Source organism: Macaca thibetana, chromosome 17, assembly GCF_024542745.1.
Source record: "Macaca thibetana thibetana isolate TM-01 chromosome 17, ASM2454274v1, whole genome shotgun sequence".
Classification (NCBI taxonomy): domain Eukaryota; kingdom Metazoa; phylum Chordata; class Mammalia; order Primates; family Cercopithecidae; genus Macaca; species Macaca thibetana.
The window spans coordinates 84,578,637-84,584,769 of record NC_065594.1 but is presented as its reverse complement, the minus strand read 5'-3'; the positions used below and the strand labels follow the sequence as shown (position 1 = coordinate 84,584,769).

General features: G+C 38.0%; 1 long non-coding RNA gene across 1 annotated transcript; it reads right to left on the bottom strand.

The window, feature by feature from the left end:
* Positions 1-268: 268 nt before the first annotated feature.
* LOC126940166 (uncharacterized) lies at positions 269-5,602 on the bottom strand. Its single transcript, XR_007720638.1, has 4 exons — positions 4,960-5,602; positions 4,200-4,325; positions 3,273-3,346; positions 269-2,777 (listed from the first exon to the last, which is right to left on the bottom strand). It is a non-coding gene; the product is annotated as an uncharacterized LOC126940166 (long non-coding RNA).
* Positions 5,603-6,133: the final 531 nt, after the last annotated feature.

The window sequence follows — 6,133 nt, the reverse complement described above, 5'->3', positions numbered from 1 at the left end:
ACGAGGCCAGGAGATCGAGAGACGATCCCGGCTAACACGGTGAAACCCCGTCTCTACTAAAAAATACAAAAAAACTAGCCGGGCGAGGTGGCGGGCGCCTGTAGTCCCAGCTACTCGGGAGGCTGAGGCAGGAGAACGGCGTAAACCCGGGAGGCGGAGCTTGCAGTGAGCTGAGATCCGGCCACTGCACTCCAGCCTGGGTGACAGAGCAAGACTCCGTCTCAAAAAAAAAAAAAAAAAAAAAAAAAAAAAAAAAAAAAAAAAGAATGTGTCGTTTAATAGTCACATATATGCAAACTTTATAGCTTTCTTTTTATGTCCCTTTTTAGTTTTATTCCATTGTAGTTGAATAACACACCTTGATTTAAAAATTTCCGTGTTTATCAAAACATGTTTTGTGGCCTAACATGTATTCTACCCTGAAGAATATTTCATGTGCACTTAAGAAGAATGTGCATTTTGCTGTTGGGTAGAGCAGGGGTGTCCAATCCTTTGGCTTCCTTATGCCACATTGGAAGAAGAATAAGAATTGTCTTGGGCCGTACATAACATACACTACCACCAATGATAACTGATAAGCTAAAGAAAAAAAAATTGCAAGAAATCTCAAAATGTTGCAAGAAAGTTTACAAGTTTGTGTTGGTTCACAGTCAAAGCCATACTGGGCCTCATGCAGCCTGTGGACTGTGAGTTGAACAAGCTTTGGGTAGATAGAGTGCTATGTACTCAACACTATTCACTGCCCTTCCCACATATTTCTATCTGACTCTTCACTGCCCTTCCCACGTATGAATACATATCATATAAATATGTGGTATATATATGGTATACATGTGGTATGTACGTGTGTGTATGTAACACATACCATACAAATACGTGGTTGGGGCAGTGAAGAGTCAGGTTTAGTTGGCTTATTATATTGTTCAAGTCCTCTATTTTCTTGGTGATATTTTTGTCTATATGTTCTATCCATTATTGAAATTGGGGTATTGATATCTTCAAATATTACTGTAGAATTTTTTTTATTCTGTCAATAAACATACTTTGCTTAACATACTTTGGGGCTCTGTTGCTTAGTGTATATATGCTTGCAATTGTTTTATCATCTTGAAAAATTGACTAATCAACATATATCTCCTTTTGTCACATGTAAGCCTTTTGACTTAAGCTATATCTTCTCTGATATTAGTATAAAGCTCTTTTTATTGTCAGTATTCAGCTCTTTTTATTGTTACTATCTGCGTGAAATATCTTTTTCTGCTCTTATACTGTCAACTTATTTGTATCTAAAATGACCCTCCTTTAGACAGCATATTGTTAGATCATTTTATTTTTTAGTTCATTCTGCCAATCTCTGCCTTTTGATTGGAGGCATTAATCCATTAAAATTTAAAAGTACTAATAAGGAAACAGTTACTTTGGCCATTTTATTTGTTTTATGTATGTCTTGAAGACTTTTTGCCTTTTATTCTTTCTATTTCAGCCTTTTGTGTGTAATTGATTTTCCGTAGTGATTGTTTTTTTGAATCCATTGCTATTTCCTTCTGCATATATTTTTACATTTTAAAGAATAAAAAATGATTGTAGTTTATGTCGCAATTACTAGCTTCACAATATTTGAGCAGTTACTTAAATTTACTGAGCTTCAGTTTATCAATTGGAAAACATTTTAATTGTTATGAGGAATGCATAAGAAAATATTTAAGTGCCTTTCATAGAGCCTAGGATAGAGTAGGAACTCAATTAATGTTTGTAATGGCTGATTTTGGTTGCCAACTAGACTGAATTAAGAGATACCCAGATACCTGGAGAAGCATTATTTATTCTCGGTCATGTGCATTAATTATCCTTAATGCTTCAGTAGGCATTGAATCCATTTTTCTTTTATAAAAAAGGGAAACCTTCATGGTTTGACATTTGATTGGAATGATTAAGCTTCCCCGGCTATTTATGTAAGGGTGGTTCCAATGAAGATTGACATTTGAGTCAGTAGAATGATGAGGAGATCCACCCTCAATGTAGGTGGGCACCAGCCAATTAGTTGGGGGCCCAGTTGAAACTAAAAAGCAGAGAAAGGGTCAATTTTTGCTCATCTCTTCTGGAGCCAAGCCACTTTTTCCGCCCTTGTACATCAATATTTCAGGTTCTCCTTGTTTTGGACTCTGGGACTTGCAGCAACATCTCCCACTCTCAGGCGTGCACCCTCAGAGTTACACCATCATCTTCCTTGGTTCTGAGGCCTTTGGACTGAGCCATGCTACCAACTAGTTCTCCAACTTGCAAATGACCTGTTGTGGGCCTCCTCAGCCTCTATAATTGAGACAACCAGTTCCCCTCATAAGTCTCTTCTCATGTATATCTCTCTTAATATATATCCTCTTGGTTCTGTTTCTCTGGGGACCCCTGACTAATAAGATGTTCCCCTTTCCCTTGCCCAACTATAAGTACAAGTTTATGATATTAACCTATGACATATATGAAAAACGATGTACATATTCTATAATTTTGAGGCTTCTCAAATTAGGTTGTTTTTCTAAAGATTTGACAACTTTCCTAATTTCTGAATGTAGTCACCATCAGCAAAATACATAAATAAGTGATGAAAAGAAGACAGAATGAGAGAAAGACAGAAAGAGAAAGATAAAAACAAAAGAAAAGTATTAAAAAGTTATTTGTACCGTATCCTTCCAGTGTCGTACGCGTTGAGGTCACAGGCTATGACATAGTCTTCATATTTCCATTTCCATTTAACATGGCAATATGTACTCCACAAATATCTACTCAATGAATTTTTAAAAATCAACAATTAATCTAACAATAATACTTTAACTGACTTTTTAAATGATTCAAATTAAAGTAAGCATATTTAATATTTGATCACCTGGAACTTCCTAGCCTATATTTATTAACATGCTAATCCTGATGACCCTTAACAATAAAAAAATTCTTATGAAATTCATTTTTAAGTGTAATATTATAGAGACATATTCTCCATGTGGTTACAAGCCCTAGCAATACACATTGTAAATCCCAGAGAGAATGGTTAAAGAGATTCTCTTACCTAGCATGTTAATCACTGAGCACGGATGATCCACAGAGCTTAGTAAGTGTCTTTTAATTATTATTTGTTGGTAATGAATAATAAATAAAAGTGTCAGGTGGTATCATAAAGGAGATGTTGGCTTTTCTACTGCTTCTGGGCAACTCTGTCTCTTCTAAGGCTTACATAGGCCAGCAATACCTTTATTTATAAAATTACTCAGCTCACTTACCCATCAATTTAGTAGCTCTTAATAGTCAGTCATGTGGTCAGTCGTGTGTACCAAGACTGGGTTCCCCCAGGTAACTGGAAAATGGAACACAAAGTAAAATTATGCAAATTCATCTGCTGCTGTGTGTCTGCCTCTCAAGAAAGACACAAATTATTCCATCGTTGTAGGATTATTTGGAATTCATGTGAAGAAAATAAAAGAAATAGTAAATGTAAGTGTATTAGTCTGTTCTCATGCTGTCACGCTGCTAATAAAGACATACCCGAGACTGAGTAATTTATAAAGAAAAAGAGGTTTAATGGACTCATATTTCCACATGGTCATGGAGGCCTCACAATCATGGCAGAAGGCAAAGGAGGAGCAAAATGTCATGTCTCCAAGGCGATAGGTAAGAGAGTTTGTGCAGGGGAACTCCCATTCATAAAACCATCAGACGTCATGTGACTTATTCACTACCGTGAGAACAATATCGGGGAAACCACCCCCGTAATTCAATGATCTCCACCTAGTCCCAACCTTGATATATGGGGATTATTACAACTCAAGGTAAGATTTGGTTGGGGATGCAGCCAAACCATGTCAATAAGGAACAAAGGAAAATATACAGGTCAGATAATATGATAAACTTCTTGACTAAAAATAAAGAGTATTCTTAATGACAGGAATAAAAGCCATTATGTCAGGCACATTAGGTTTGAACTACAGCTCCAAGCGTTTTGGCCAATTATTTAACCTCTTATGCCTCAATTTCACCATCTGCCAAATGGAGGAAATAAAAGTATATAATTATAAGTGTATAATTTATAAGGATATTTTGTACACTTAACTGATAACAGTAATTGGCAGGAATTATTTGCTCAGTGGCACGGTGACTGCCACAGAGTCATATATGATATACATATACACAAAGTCCTAGCCCCTACTCACCAGTTTGTAACTCCCATCAGAGACGCTCTGTAGTGGCCCACTTTGATGCTTGCCCTCCATTTACAGCTTACCGAGGGGTGTCCCCAGCTTCTCTTCCTCTCTTATCACATCCCTGTGAGCAGCTCTCTTGGAAAATAATACATAAATATACATAAAATTCTTAAGTAAGAAACTTACATCTTTCTATATGTTTAGTCAGAGAGATTTGTCTTCACATAAGAAAAGTCACACAGTTTGGAATTTTAAAAAATCACATTTTTAAAAAATCACATTTCTCTATGTATCAACATGCTAGACTTGGAAACACCACATGTACGTAAATGCAGACTTCACTGAAAATCAAAAAATATGATATGTGTGACAGAGGGGAAAGATTAATGGGCTATATGTAGGAGGAAAGGAGGCTAGCCGCTCCAAACTGGGAGGTTCAGGAGAATGAAAGTGTTGCCAGTCGTGGCTTCAATGAGACAATAGGCAGAAACCCGTTTTTCTTAAACAGGTTTATTAATAAACCAGGACTCTCCCAAACATCCAGAATACGTGATCATCCTGCATATAAAATAAAGAGACATGGGTTTTAGGCCAGGTTTGCATTTCCTGGCTGCATAACTTGATTAAGTCATGACAGATTTCTAGGACTCTTGCCTCATCAATAACAGAAAGAAGAAATGACTTGTATTAGTCAGGCTTCTCCAAAGGGACAGAGCTAATAGAATAGATGTATATATGAAGGGGGGTTTATTAAGGAGTATTGACTCACATGATCATAAGGTGAAGTCCCACAATAGGTTGTCTGTGAGCTGAGGAGCAAGTAAGCCAGTCTGAGTCCCAAAACCTCAAATGTAGGGAAACAGGCAGTGCCGCTTTCTGTCTGTGGCCAAAGACCCAAGACAAACCACTGGTGTAAGTCCAAAAGTCCAAAATCTGAAGAACTTGGAGTCCAGCGTTCGAGCACAGGAGGCATCCAGTATAGAAGACAGATGAAGACCAGAAAACTCAGCGAGTCTGCTCATTCCACCTTCGTCTTCCTGCAATTTTTTCTAGCCATGCTGGCAGCTGATTAGATTATGCCAACCCAGACTGAGGGTGGGTCTGTCTCTCCAAATCCACTGACTCAAATGTTAATCTCCTTTGGCAACACCCTCACAAACACACCCAGAAACAATGCTTTGCATCCTTCAATCCAATCAAGTTGACACTCAGTATTAACCATCACACTTGCTGATGCATAAGAATCTTTCTAGCTGTGCTTCTGAAATAGAAAAATGTATGTGCCTGTTGACTGAAGAAGACTCGCAACCCTAGATTGCTGGTAATAGGTGCCACACAGAAGATTCATCCTTCTTAACTTCCTAAAAGCATAAATAAGAAACAAGACAGAAATTTCAATGAAAAGTAAAGGAATGGCGCTGCGGGTGAGAATGAGAATGAGAGCAAGGAGCCGTAAGCAAGCTGCTGTTGGAACAGCGGGTAGGAAGGACACTCTTGTGAGGGCAGTTGGAAGAGTTCCCACTCCTGCAGGAGGTGGTATCAGGAATCAGGTGAGAGGACCACAGAGGGAAATGGCTGCCGAACAATACCCTTCTGTCTTTTCATTTCTTGCTCTCCAATTAATTACCAAGAACCCTCCTTCTGTCGCATTGGAGGAGGTATGTGTGAGCAGATGGAGAGGCCACGGGGTCCTTTGTATCTATATTCTTATCTACAGTCATAGTTTTCATTTTCCAGTTGAGAGTTACCAGTTGAAACCTGGTTTCTGAAGCAGAGGAAGTTAGATGGAGCTGTAAGTCTGTGTCAATTGTTTGGTGTGTCCCTATGTTGTATGCATGTTATTTAACTTTATTCTTCAGGTTTCAAATTAACCATTTTCTTAGAAATTTTGTGAAGAGTTGTTCTAATGATGGCTCCCTGATTTAAATTCTGCCCTTTATCTT